The 14,152-nt window shown below is 35.8% G+C and overlaps 1 long non-coding RNA gene across 4 annotated transcripts in view; it reads left to right on the forward strand.

Annotated features, from left to right (window-relative positions):
* LOC121101710 overlaps positions 1-9,031 on the forward strand; it is a 213,386-nt gene extending 204,355 nt beyond the window's left edge. For 3 of the 4 annotated variants that reach the window (XR_005833706.1, XR_005833709.1, XR_005833707.1), the window contains 3 exons: positions 3,735-3,862; positions 4,573-4,735; positions 8,721-9,031. This is a non-coding gene — a long non-coding RNA (uncharacterized LOC121101710). Of the gene's footprint in view, positions 1-3,734; positions 3,863-4,572; positions 4,736-5,859; positions 5,886-8,720 lie in introns of all 4 variants that reach the window. The other variant, XR_005833708.1, reaches the window with a different exon arrangement.
* The last annotated feature ends 5,121 nt before the right edge of the window (positions 9,032-14,152 follow it).

A 14,152-nucleotide genomic window follows, 5' to 3' on the forward strand; every position in this document is an offset into this window, starting at 1 on the left:
ACAAGTAAAGTACTTGGCTGAGTGTCCATCAAGTAACATCATTCAATAAATATTAGTCATTAAAATTATCACCCTTATATTTTTGCCTCAACTTTTCCTTAATCCATTTCCTGTGAAGTACTTTATGCTTTCAATAGCAACTATATTTATTGTTCTTTAAATGTATGCTGGGGAAAGTTCTTGTCTAGGAACTGGCTTTTTTTTTTGTAATTCTCAAGAGGCTAAGACCCTAAAGGTGAAAAGAGGAGGGAAAAAAGGAAAAAAATCAAGTTATATTTATGTTATTTGGATAGTATTTAAGAAATACAATTTTTGAGGAGCAATGTACACTCAATAATGAATTGTTATGATATTGATGTTTTTAGACTCACTATTTGGCCTTTTGACTGATCCATTGTATTAATAGTGCATACTGGGGGGCTCCTAGGTGGCTCAGTCGTTAAGCGTCTGCGTTCGGCTCAGGGCGTGATCCCAGCGTTCTGGGATCGAGCCCCACATCGGGCTCCTCTGCTGGAAGCCTGCTTCTTCCTCTCCCACTCCCCCTGCTTGTGTTCTCTCTCTTGCTGGCTGTCTCTCTCTCTCTGTCAAATAAATAAATAAAATAAAATATTTAAAAAAAAATAGTGCACACTGGTGTTTGACCAATTTAACAGTAATTGAATGTAACATGATGCATGAAATCTGCTGTGTGATTACCATCAAGACACAATTTTATTTCGTGAATGATGAAGTTTTTTGAAATGGGAACTTCACATTTCACCTTGAGATAAAATGTGTAGTCATGTTTCACTACGGGTAGCTAGATATATTGTTCAAATACATTTTGAAGAAAAATAATAAATCTTGGCCATTTGTGTGTTCATTAAGTTATATGAAGTTAACAAAATGCATCTTATTTGATATCAGTATTTCTTGAATACCTGCTCTAGGTAATACTTGTTATAATAATTTTTTATATCTTCTTATCAATGCTGGCTGTCCCCTCCTCTATTTTTTTCTATATGAGGTGTTGTCACAGAATCACTTTCAGATTTGATCCCAGTCTACATAAAATCCTCTCTTTAACCAGCAATGTTGTATTAAATATGGAAAGTAGATATACAAAGTGCCTTATTGACGCTTCTACATATTTTTATATTCATTCAGCTTATTATAAATGAATACATGTGAATACTCTCACCTGGAGGGATCTCATTCCCTCCAAGAGCTATAATTACAGATTCCCAAATTGTTCCAAAGACTTCTGGATCTATGCTACCAACTTAGGTCTTCTTCCTGAATTCCATGTCTGCATTCTAAACTGCCTACTGTTCCTTGCTACAGACATTTAAACAGTAATTATGAAGAGCTGAACTCATTAATTTTCCTCCACACAAATCTTAACGAAAGGCATCACCATCCATATAGCTGCTTATTTTTCGGAAAAAAACTGGATATCATCCAAATACTTCCTTCTCCATAAACAAACCCATATCCAGTCAATCACTGTATCTTCTTAATGCTACCTCCTTAGCTGAATCCAATTTCTTCTCTCCCTATCACCTTTTAGGCCATCAGCATTATCCACCCAGTTGACAGCAACAACATCCTATTTTGTTAGCCTGCTTCTTGCATAGATACAAATGCAGAAACAGAGTTATTTATATCATGTCACTCCTGTGCCTACACATGTGAATGGCTCTCTTCTGCCCTAAAATTAAAGTTTAAACTCCTTCACTTGGGTCACAGTTTCCTTTATGATATGGTTCCAGCTGTCTAGTCTAGCCTCATCTCTTGGTTCTTCGTCCCCAACATTCCCTGCTACAGTTCCACTGAACCACTTCCAGTTCCTGGAATAGCTCATAGTCGCTATCCTGCTTCAGAGATTTTGTCCTGCCATATTCATTGCCTGGGACACGTCTTTCTCTACTCCGTTTTTATTATTCTCCCTCTGTGTTCGTTAGGGTTCTCTAGAGAAACAGAATCAATAGAATACATATGGTATAAATTCCAGTCTGAGTCCAAGTCCAAAAGCAGGAGAAAACCAATGTCCCAGCTCAAAGACAGGCAGAAGGCATAAATGGATTTTCCTTTACTCTGCTGCTTTGTCCTATCCAGGCCTCCGACGGGTTGGATGAGGTACACTCAAGTTAGGAAGAGCAATAGGCTTTATTCAGTCTGCCAAATAAGTATTAATCTCATCCAGAGATAGCCTCACAGACACACCCAGAATAATGTTTTTTTAATTTATTTTTATTTTTTTGTAATTTATTTTTTATTATTATGTTCAACTAGCCAGCATATAGTACATCATTAGTTTTTGATGTAGTGTTCAACGATTCATTAGTTGCATATAACACCCAGTCTAGTATTTGAGCACTTTGTGGCCCAGTCAAGTTGACAAACAGAATTAATCATCATACCCTTTCTGCTCTCTTTCTAGATACACCTTTTTCAAGAAAAATTCCACTCCCCCTCCCCCCAAATCCCACAAATCCTGATGTAATTGCATTTTTACTCTCTTACCTGCTTCCATAACACACATTCTCCATCATGGCACCTACCACAATATATCCTCATTGCCTGCTTACTTATGTCCCATACAAGACTCCTAATCTTGTTCATCTTCATCTCTTAATTCCTACTTTAGGGGTTAGGAATTACACTTTGGTGCTTCAGAAGTGCTCAATGAGTATTCGTGGAAATGTTTCAGCTATTCTATTAACCTTTAACTTGAATTCTTACTAACATTAAAACAATATAATTATTTTAGCCTGATCACTTATATAAAACTAACATTTACTCCTGGCCAATTACGGCTGAATATATATGTAATAAATTCAACATTCTGGTTTCATTAACTTTCCTCTGGGATTTATATACTAAACCCACTCAATCTGTGGTTTAGATATTTTATGCTGATTAAAACTGTGGCTACCTTGTTAGAATTCTCTTTGTTGTTGCTCACCACCAGGGAAAAGGGCATTCAATTTAGCTGTTTGAAATTAGAAAGTAGCGTAGGAAAGGAGCAGAGGGTTTGGACTAAAACAAAGTCCAGGTTAGACTAGTGCTGGTTGCCTTCATTCTGTCTTAATCATTGGCTTCTGTATATGGAGTATCTAGAAAAGCACTAGGCACAAAATAGCTTCTAAAAATTGCTAGATGAGTCAACTTTGATAAGTTAAAAAATTATTTTAGTCACAGTGTTGTCAGGTGAACTAGGGAGACCCTAGTCTATGGGGCCTCAACCCAGCCCCTCCCAAAGGGAGGGGATTGCCTAAGATTCTTGGTCTTGTCACAAGAAAGAATTCAGGGACAGACTTGCAACACAGTGGATGAGCCACACAAGCTGGAAAATTTATTAAAGGAAAAGTACACTCTTAAGATAGGAGAGCAGGAGAGCTCAAGAGAGAGTAATAGAGCTGCATGCCCTGGAGGTAGGTTTTTTTTTTTTTTTAAGATTTTATTTATTTATTTATTTGACAGAGAGCGAGACAGCCAGCGAGAGAGGGAACACAAGCAGGGGGAGTGGGAGAGGAAGAAGCAGGCTCCCAGCAGAGGAGCCTGATGTGGGGCTCGATCCCATAACGCCAGGATCACGCCCTGAGCCGAAGGCAGACGCTTAACCACTGTGCCACCCAGGCAGCCCCTGGAGGTAGGGTTTTTATCTCTTATTGACAGTTGTTAACTAGGGGGCAGACTATTAGTTGGGGCAAGGATGCAGAATTTTGTACTTTTTCTTTTTTATTCATCAGGATTTCCTGTCATGGCACGTGCCATCTTGGGCCTTTCTGGTTTGATCTGGCTTCTTGTGGAGTGCTGCCAGGACAGGCTTCTGACTTACCGAGGGGCTGACCGTGACCTCCTCTTTGCTGGCCTTCAGGTATCCTGTTAGAATCGAACTGCCTACTCTAACGATAGGCTTCTCATTTAGTAAGTGACAGGAACTGTATTTGCTTCACAAAGATTTTAAAGACTAAACTGAGTTTATATACTCAAATTGAATACAAAGTAGATACAAAATGAAAGTCTCTTGTATTTCTTATTTGCATAGCATCAGAATATGTGCAAATGTGTTTGTAAGTGCAAAATATTTGTTCCATCCTGCAGTCCCCAATCACACACTTTTCCCTTTATTTTTAAGAACTTAATATGTGCCAGGCATTATCCTAAGTGTTTTACATACATCATTTCATTTCATTTTAGTAAAGTATTGGTCTTCTCAATTGATAAGGAACATCTCATTTCATAAAGATTCAATAACTTGCCCAAGTTTACACAGCTATGGGGTTGCAAAGACTACACTGGCATCTGGGTTTATCCGATACGAAAATTCAGTGGTCATAACTGTTTGATTTTAAAACAAAATAAAGCCTGGGTCCATTAAAAGTTCATTTCTTTCTCCTTCTTGTCCTATAGAATCAGTGTTCTACTGTTCTGTGTCCTTTATATTTGCACATGTACAGAGGGTATAATGTTTAGGGGAGCATGGTAGGAACAATTTAAAGGCCTTTCTACCAGGCATGCGAAGACACTTGCTCCAACTGCTTTTGTCTCCTTCCCATTTATATTGACCTCCTCACCCTCCCACAGGTGGGCATTCATACCCTGGGCAGAGCTGGAAGAAAGCCATGGCTGCTGCAAAGTCCTCCCAGAACAGACTTTGGTCAGACTGTACTGGAGAATTTCTAATGGGAAGGCTGTTCATCTTTCGTTCATCTTTAAGGTCTGAAAAGACCCAGCCGGCTACATCCAGGTAAAGGGAGAAAGCAAAGATGAAACTTACCTTAAATCTCTATACTTCTCCCTCCCCGCTGTTCAGCTCAATATATAAATTGTGCACCTAAATAAACTTTCACTCTTTAATCCTAATACCAGATGATGTTCTTCCACCTGTATTTGGGAAACTTTCCCTTTCTTTCTCTTCTCAGATTCACTTCCACAATAATCATCCTTCCATTCCATCACTGGTGTCTTTTTCCTCATTGTTGTTATTGCCCTGTTCTTCCTCTCTATCTTTGAGAATATTCTTTTTTTTTCTTTCTATAATAAAAATAACAACTAACATCTTGTCTTGATTCTGATTTTTCTTTTAATTATCATCTTTTCTTTTTCAATTTGTTGCAAAACTCTTAGAACATCAGGTTATCTTAATTTTTCTCTCATCACCTTCCAAATTCTACAATTTAAATTTTGGGAAAAGAGCCCTACTAAGATATTTCACTGAGTTAAAAAACATCAACTGAATTACATTTACAACTTTATAAATTAACCGAATGATACAAATTGGTCCCATTGATTTTAAGCTGATATTTCATATATTCAAATAACCATTTACAATGAACTGTATTATATTTTATCTTGGAAGAGTCAAAGTCTTTCTCTGCAGTAGAGGTCATCTGTCAATATTGCAATATGAGCCCATTTACAAATGAATCTACTTTTTCACTCAAGGTTTTATAAATGTATTTTTATAATAAATGTATTTAATTATAATAGAAAGATATTCTTAATGATAAATATTAATAATTTAAAAATTTAAATATATGAGTACCCTGTTGGTTTTGTTCTTAATTACTGTACATTCACAGACACACAGACACAATTTTTTTTGCTGATTCCAACTCATATAAAATTTAACAGTAGTTTGACCAATGTGATAAAAATTATTCTATTTATAATTACTTCGAATTTTTCAGAGGAACTTTGAACACTTGGTTCCTAGTGGAAATTAACAATTTAAAGATTACAGTGTCAGAGAGTTCAGCAAAGCATTTGATTATTTTTTAACCTCAAGATGTGGCAAAATTGTATTTATTTAAATGTCACTGTTTTGCAAAAACTTTTAGTCTCTCTCTTCTTTGTCTCTTTATCTTTCAGTTGTGAGTGCCTACATAATATATCCAGTAAGTGTATTTTTGGAAGCATAACTATATTTAACAAATGTAGTCATTAATTTTATTGTTCCATATTTACATTAGAGATTAATATGTTTGCTTGAACGCTTGGCAGATTAACATCTCTTTGTTTAATTTTATGATTTTTGTTTTAAGCACTGGAGAAGTCTGTCATTGACAAAACTGAGCTAATGTCAGTGATTTTATTTTTCAGAATTTTTTGTGACATTGAAATTTTGAAAGAACGAGCTTGTATGTAAATTGGATGATAATGGTAGAAACTGAGGCTTCAGTTATAAGAGTTACACAGTGTACTTTTTATTCTTAAGTCTAATAGATGAGAAGATTCAAGCCATTCTGTTTTTTACATAATTTATTGCTATTTTAAGAACTCTTTACCATGTTTATTTCAATTCTTTAATTCCTTTAATAAGAAAATCAACCTCATTAAATTGTTAAAGTTTAAAATTAAATTCCACTTCAGTATTGTTTACCTGGGAACCCTATTAAGTTTCTAAGTGTTTAATTAACTCTGTTGTGTAAGGGTTAACAATCAGAAATATATCCAGGTCATCTAAGTCATACAATTGTCATATGGTTGCTAGGCAACAGATATCAGGTTTGGCTGATGCATGTTTCTAGGCAAAGCTTATAGTGTGAAAAGAAGAACAAATTACATGACACCTGCATTTTTGTTGTTATGCTTTTTGAAAATAAAGTTGTATTTGGAGGGGAAAGAAAAAGACTTGACATTTATTATGCACGTCGTCTTTCTTCTAAATGTCAGAACTATATCTTTTGATAGTTAAGTGATAAGGGACAATAAATTAAAATGACAGCTGACATTTTATTTCTTATGTGGTTTTGGATATGGGTCTTTCACCTAATCCCATTCTTGTATGTTGTCATCTTGTTAATTAATTTTCTAAATTCATTATGATTGAAAAGAAGCTGCAAATCAAAATTAATTGCAATATAATTAATTTAAAACATACACATTTCAAAGCCACTGAGGACAAGAAATGCAAATGACTTATACTACACAATTCTAGCACAACACCAAAATATGTCACCAGTGATGGAAATGATGTTGAGAGAGAGACCACATTTTAGAAATCTAGTGTAAAAGTCTAATTCATTGCAAATGACTTTTTAAAACTACTGCTTAGTATTACATATTACTTGATTAGTTTTTATTTTCTGGTGTCATAATGCTAGAACATTAAATATGATAATAAACATAAAGTGTCCAGCATAATGCCTACCTCCCGGTTATAAATTCCAATGATGTTAGTCTTCCTCTCTTTTTACTCTCCTTCTTAATAATCAACATATATAAGGAGTAAGAATTTTGGCTTTGGTTAAAGATGGTTCATTGCAAACATACCCAAGAGGAAACAACCAAAATTATCTATTAGATGGCCAGGAATCAAAAATACATTGTTTAATCATTTGTTTTCAAACATAATTTTTTAAAGCATATATATCAGAGATCTGATTTTTATTCCCCTAATGAGGAGTTGTGGCAAAAATCATTTTAAAAAATTTGTTTTAGATTAGTTTAGTTTTTCATTGGGAAAATTTATTTATTTTTAAAGATTTTATTTATTTATTTAACAGAGAGAGAGACAGAGAACACAAAGGGGTGGTTGGCAGAGGGAGAAGCAGGCTCCCTGCTCAGCAGGAAGCTGATGAGGGCTTCATCCCAGGACCCTGGGATCATGACCTGAGCCGAAGGCAGATGCTTAACTGACTGAGCCACCCAGGTGCCCCTCATTAGGAAAATTTAATTCAAAATTTAATAAAACCAGTATTTTTTTTGTGTTTTTTTTTGGTAATTAGATGCAATCTTTCACAAATTAAGAGATTGTCCCGTGAATTTTCAGTTGTTGAAATGAGATAAAAACATAGATATATATTGAAAATTTTTACAAAAGAGAATTTTGCCAAATTTCCATCTAGAATTATGATTAAAAATTAAGTTCTCCAAGTTCTGTTATCCAATGGTAGAAATCAGACAGAACTTGGAGAACTTAATTGAAATAAAGTACATAAGGTAGATAAGCCAGCTGGAGTTGGATAGTGACAGTGATTTAACAAATCAACTAAAAAACACCATAATTTTTTTTCTAATTCAAACCAAACATTCTGTTTATATACACTTGAATTTTGTATTCAGTTCACAGAGCAGACACCTGCTTAGTTATTACAGACTTAAAAAACTGAGCCCGGATTTTAATTTATCTCTTGGGAAAATCATCCAAAGAATATATCTTTATATTCTTCATGTATAAGGGATTTCAGACGCCACATTAATTTGCTGGTGATCAATAACAAAAAATAATAATAAAATAAAAATACTTTAAATTATGAAGCATCAAGTTATTTATGAATGTCTAGCATAAAGAAAATCATGATTATGCTTATTATGTATTCTCTATGCAGCAGCTTTTAAAACATGTGACCTTGTTCAAGAGCAAACTGTCTGCCTATTACTTTCTGAAATAAAGAATCTACTCAGATAAATATTGTTACCAGGTTTTAGAAATGTTTCAACATGTTATGAAATAAGCACATTTAGAAATCAGGGTTGTTATAAATTGAGGACTAGATTGCTCAAAAGGTGATGCTGCTTTCAAAGTTACGTCTCTTAAAACCATTACGCTCAATTTTCCTTTTCTTTTTGACATCCAGAAACAGGCATGTCTGGATGAAAGAGTTTCACTTAAAAGGCAAGAAAAAAATCTTTAAAGAATTAGTGTAGATGCTTGATTCTTTAATATGAATTTCTGGGGATATTTTGGTAGTTAGTGGGGCTAACTCACCTTTGTTCATTTCTTCTAGCTCTCTTCCACATCGGGGGACATGTGAAATCAGTGGCTTCAGATGTACAGGAGAGAATCAAACTGTAACATCTCACCTCCCCTAACTTGCTAACCACAATTATCTACATTTTAATAATAAGACTTTTATTAGTATTGGAAATGCTACTTGTCCTACAACTTCCAATGAGTTGTTAAATCCCTAACTGCTTCTTCCCATCCCATTTCTTTAATAGATCACCTATATAGAATTTTATGGACATTCTAAGAAATGTTATAGACTCCGTAGTCTTGGATTAAAGTGGAGTAAAATAGTAAATTTTTGTTAGGTCAATCAAATCATGATATCCATTTCAATTCTTTCATAAAGCATATTTTGGCATAGCTATAATAGGATCTTTCTTTAGAGACCTACTTTATTTTCCTTAAACCTATGGACATAATCCTCTAAAAACTGACAGCATAGCTATATCAGATAGCATACAATCCCATTTATACAGAAGATTTCCAAACTTGACTTGGAATGTTTGAAAGTAACTTGGAACATTTGAATGTGAATTACTGAGAGAGACTGGTCCAAACAGGTGGCCTGTTCAGCTATGAATAGGACAATAGAAGAAGAGATGAATAAGATGAAAAAAATTAAGAAACACTTCATGAAAACATTAGTTTGGCTTGCAGTGTACCTGAAAATAACTCAATTATAATTACATTAGAAAACAAGTATGAAATATGATCATATATGTTAGAAAAGCCTTTCTCAGGAGACCAAGCCAGGAGTCTCAGGATGCTTATTGTACATAGAAAAAGAACTGCATCTATGGATTGGAGAAGGAAAAGGAATAGAGAAGAAGAACGGGACAACATTCATCAAATGTCAGCCACTTGATAGAAACTATTCTAGAAACTATTCTAAATTATACCATTTAACATTTATAACCCAGTAAGGCAGGGAATGTCATTTCCAACAGTTAAATGAGGAAAAACAAGAAACCTCAAGGAGCTGTGTAAGGAGACCTTTTTTCTGGAGACTTTTTTCCTGCAAAACTTTTGAAACTGGTACCCAGGAGAGAAGGCATTAGAACACAGTTATGTCTGCCTGCTAGGCCCATGTTTATAGCGGTTGCTGAACCTGAAATTAACAGGGTAGCAGCACCTGTAGCAAAAGATCCATCATTACGTTTCTCATTTTATAGCTTCCTGATAGATGCTGAGAAAAGAAACCCTTGTTGATGTAGGCTCAACTTTAGGAGATCTATTATTTAACGGAGGTTTTGACACATTATTTATATTTATTTATGTAATATATTTGGACACATTATTTAATGGGGGTTAAGTCTTAGCTTACTTTATTGCCTAAATCTTACTTAAAACAAATGCTTACACTGCAGATACACACATAACAGCCTGAGTGTGTTCATTTTACTAAATGAAACTAAATTTACTGAAACACAAATGTTGTTGTTATGAAAACATATTAATGTTAGAACAGTGGTTTATAAATTTGTGCTTTCAAACTTCTGTTTGAATGTGACTCACTGTAAAAAAACATAACTTACATCACCAACACACACATACACAAATTTATAAAATAGTGTTTTTCATTAACTACATGGAATACCTTATATGTCCCATCCCATCCCATCCCAGTTCATGCCCTGACAACATTCCACCACTTTTAAAAAATACAATGGTTATAGATATACTGAATTGATTTCAGAACACAGTATGGACCATGATTTATAGTTTGAAATTACTGATGGAAAGGTATCAGATAAAGCTTCTGGAGACTATAAATTTAAACTGTAAACTTGGACCAAAAAAATAAGTGGAAGGTAGCCAACAAAAAGTAGGAAATGGGAGGCAGTGTGCAGTTGTGTTCTGGGCAGAGAAAACAGAAGTTATGGAGGCTCACCCAGATTTGGAAAGGAGTTTGGTGTGTTCAGGAAACTTGAGAGAAGGGACAGTGAAGCTGGAATATATAGGCAGAGTGGGAGAGTGATATGAGTGAATCTGTATGTATATAGCTTGAAGCTATGTAGACCACATTAATAATGAATATTTTGAAGGAGGAGCGAGTGGCGTTGATTTGGTCAGGTTGGCCTCATGAAGAGCTCACCCTGAAAGCAAAGTGGGGAAAAATCTGAAGAAGGGCAAGAGTGGATATCTGAAGAACAGTTAGGAAGGAGGTGTTAGAGTAGACTGGGTGAGAGAGAAATTTGCTTAGAATAGACCAGCACAAAAGGATTGGAGGGAAGTAGATAGATAAAGATATATTTGGAGAATAAAAACAAGAGGATTTGGAGATAGATTGGTTGTGGAGAGGCAGGTGAAGGAGAATGATGGGTTAAAGACAATAGTGGTAATAATTATTAACATTTTAGAGTAGTTACTGGATGTCAGACACTTTTCTAAGCAATTTATATGTTAAATTTGACTTTCAAACATTTTTCTGAATGTAACACACATATAAAAAAACCTGTTTTATGTTATCATATACACACATGTTTTTATGAAATAGCACTTCTCAGATTGTTGGCTTACTAGGGAGATAAAGGCTAGTGCTATAAACTAAAATAGAGAATAATGGAGAAGTCTTTTGGAGAAGAAATACAGGGACAATGATTTTGATGTTGAGTTTGATCATGACCTTTAGATGTTTCTATGTGGATCTGAGCTCAGAAGAATTATTTGGGCTATAGATGAAACATTTGGGAGTGATCAATGCATAGATAAAAATTAAAGCCTGTGGACTGAGTGAGAACATCCAGGAAGAGAAGATAGAATGAAAAGAAAATGAGATTTAGTTTGGAGCCTTGTGCAAATCAAATATTAACAATCAAATTGAGGAGGAAGAGCTGAGAAAGGAGCCCTAAAAGAGTAGTCTAAGACAGAGGAGAAAATCAGGAGATAGTGTAGTCATGTGGTCCCGGGATTGAGGGGATTTGTTTGCTTGTAAAATGATGAGTATATAGGGATGGGTAATAAACTATATCAGATACCTCTTAAAGTCAAGTAAGGTAATAATAATAAAAGTTCCCCTTAGATACATGGTTGCTGGTGCTGACCTTACGAAAGGTGATCCCTGTGGTGGAATGTGTAAGGGTTGTAAATGTGTGACTTAAACAAATTGTATTTAATCTATGATTAGGTAAAATTCACAAACTAACATGATTTTAAGGTAATGTTCCCATTTTTGGATAGTTAAAGGCCTAGCCAAAATTACAGGTTGGCCCTCTAAATCTGCAGTTGGAAGTTTGTCAACTGTGGAGACTGTTCTTCCATTGCATAAAGATATGCAAATGAGAAGACTTGCAACATGATGAAGAAAACAGTAAAGTAAGGAGGGTCTTCTGACAGCACAGAGAAGGTTTTATGGTGGTTGGAGAATGAGGAGGAGTTGGAGGCATGGAGAGTGGAGGGATGAGGAGACAAGAGGCTGTCATTGTATAAGATGTACAGACACCCGGCCTCCCTCTCCTTTCCGTGCTCATCAGGTTTCCTTGGATGTGATGGCAGCTGCATGAGAGCAAAATAGAAGTTGATACATTTCTCAATTGCCTTAGACCTAGTCTCTGAAATTCCAGAATACAGGAAAGTTACTAATTGTGTGATGGGACAGATTTTTAGGGTGGAGTAGATATAAGAGAGAAAGAAAAGTAAAGTACGAAGACTATTAAAAACAGAAAACTCCTTAAAGAGGATTGCCCATGAAGAGAAGAGGCTAGGTTTGAAATCAGGGAATTCCCTGGATGAAATTCAAAACTGGCCCCTATACATAGAGGGCAAGGAGAGATCGAAGAAAGAGGCAGGGCACCCCAGATTGGTAGATGGCAGTTTTAATAAGCAAGGGAGCTTACATAGGAGGCTTATCTTGAGTAACTGCAAGATGAGTAGATCTCTGCATCTGCCCACCAGGATCTTAAGGGTTTATGTGGAGGCCTTAATGGGGTTCAGTCATGTATACAGTCCAGATGGTCTCAGTATCACACTGTTCTCTCAATGTCACATCCTACATGTGGCTCCTAGTGTGAGAACAGTGGGCAGAATGTAGACTATACATTCTAAGGACAAGGGAGGAGGTACAGAGCCTCCAATTTCCTGGATCCAGCTTGAGAGTCAAACAGCAGTCTCATCCTCTGCATGATCTCCTCCTACAATACCTCATGTATTATAATGAGAGAGAAAGTGGAAGGAAGAAATGGCAAGTTGGTGAGAGTTAACGAGAGAAACCTAGCAGTATTTCTAGGCAGGATTGAAGTCTCATTTTAGTTTTTCATAGTTTTAATCTCCTTGGGTTTATGAATTTTCCCCTTAGCTCCACAGCTTGCACAGGGTAGGTAGATGGTTGGCTGGATGCATCCTGGATTATTGTGAGAGATATAACTAAAGGACAACAGGGAACCTATGTTCAGAATATTAGCAAAAGAGTGAGTAACCTAATGGACCACAAACACTAATTGGTAGATTGGAATTACATACAATGACTTCCAGTGCAAAAGTGTCTATCTGAATTTTTTAGTTCTGAATTCATCTTGAGGTGGAACTCCCATTTCCACTGAGGGTAGAAAAACAAATTTGACAATTAAAGATAACTCAAAGACAAAGACGTAGTCTCTGGGAGCAAATATTCCATTAATTCAAAGTTCAAAATTCTTTTCATGAATGTTTCTCTTCATCTAAGTGTGTCTTGCCTTCATTTCTTCTTTCTCAGGTGGCCTGTTGATAGAGGAGTTCAACACCAGTTGGTTGAGGGAAAAGGACAGTTAAGTCTACTTTTTGTCCTTATTCTTCTCATTTTCTCTCTCTCCTTGGCTACTTCTCTCAAAGCTAGAAATGCTTACCTCAGTGGCTTGTGTGAACAGGAACTACTGCCATGTCACATCATCTTCTTTATGCAGGAACAATATTATGAAAAGTGAAGGTGCTATAATAGGAATAAAGTAGAGGGGTCTATGGATTAATGGTCTCACTGTGGTAGGAAAACAGATGGAGCAGAAGTGGTTCAGTAAACAAGATGGAGGGATAGGATGATGTGCTCAGGGAGGATGATGTCTGAATTTAGTGTTCCAAAGCTGGGGAAGCTTTGTAGACGGCGGTGTGCAGAATATGCCCAAAGGAGTTGTTAGATGAGATAAAATGGCGATCTTGGAGACCACACTGTGGTAATGAAAGACTGGTGTGTAGTTTCGGTCATCAACACTGACTTGGAATCATCTAAGACAAGCATAAGAGTTGGAATGGAGATTGAGACCGTGATCCAAAATCTTCAGTTAATGAGGCAAGTATTCCAGATGGCTGTGGTAAATGGATTTTAAATATCATTTTCAGTAGAAACTCTGATCACCTAGAAAAATAAAATTGAAGGGAGAAAATATAGTATAGATGGTTTTTACAGGTAGCATGAAAGGGGGAATTTATAACTACAATGTGATCAAAGAGAACAATGTTAGA

Source organism: Ursus maritimus, unplaced genomic scaffold (genome assembly GCF_017311325.1).
Source record: "Ursus maritimus isolate PB19 unplaced genomic scaffold, ASM1731132v1 scaffold_9, whole genome shotgun sequence".
NCBI lineage: Eukaryota > Metazoa > Chordata > Mammalia > Carnivora > Ursidae > Ursus > Ursus maritimus.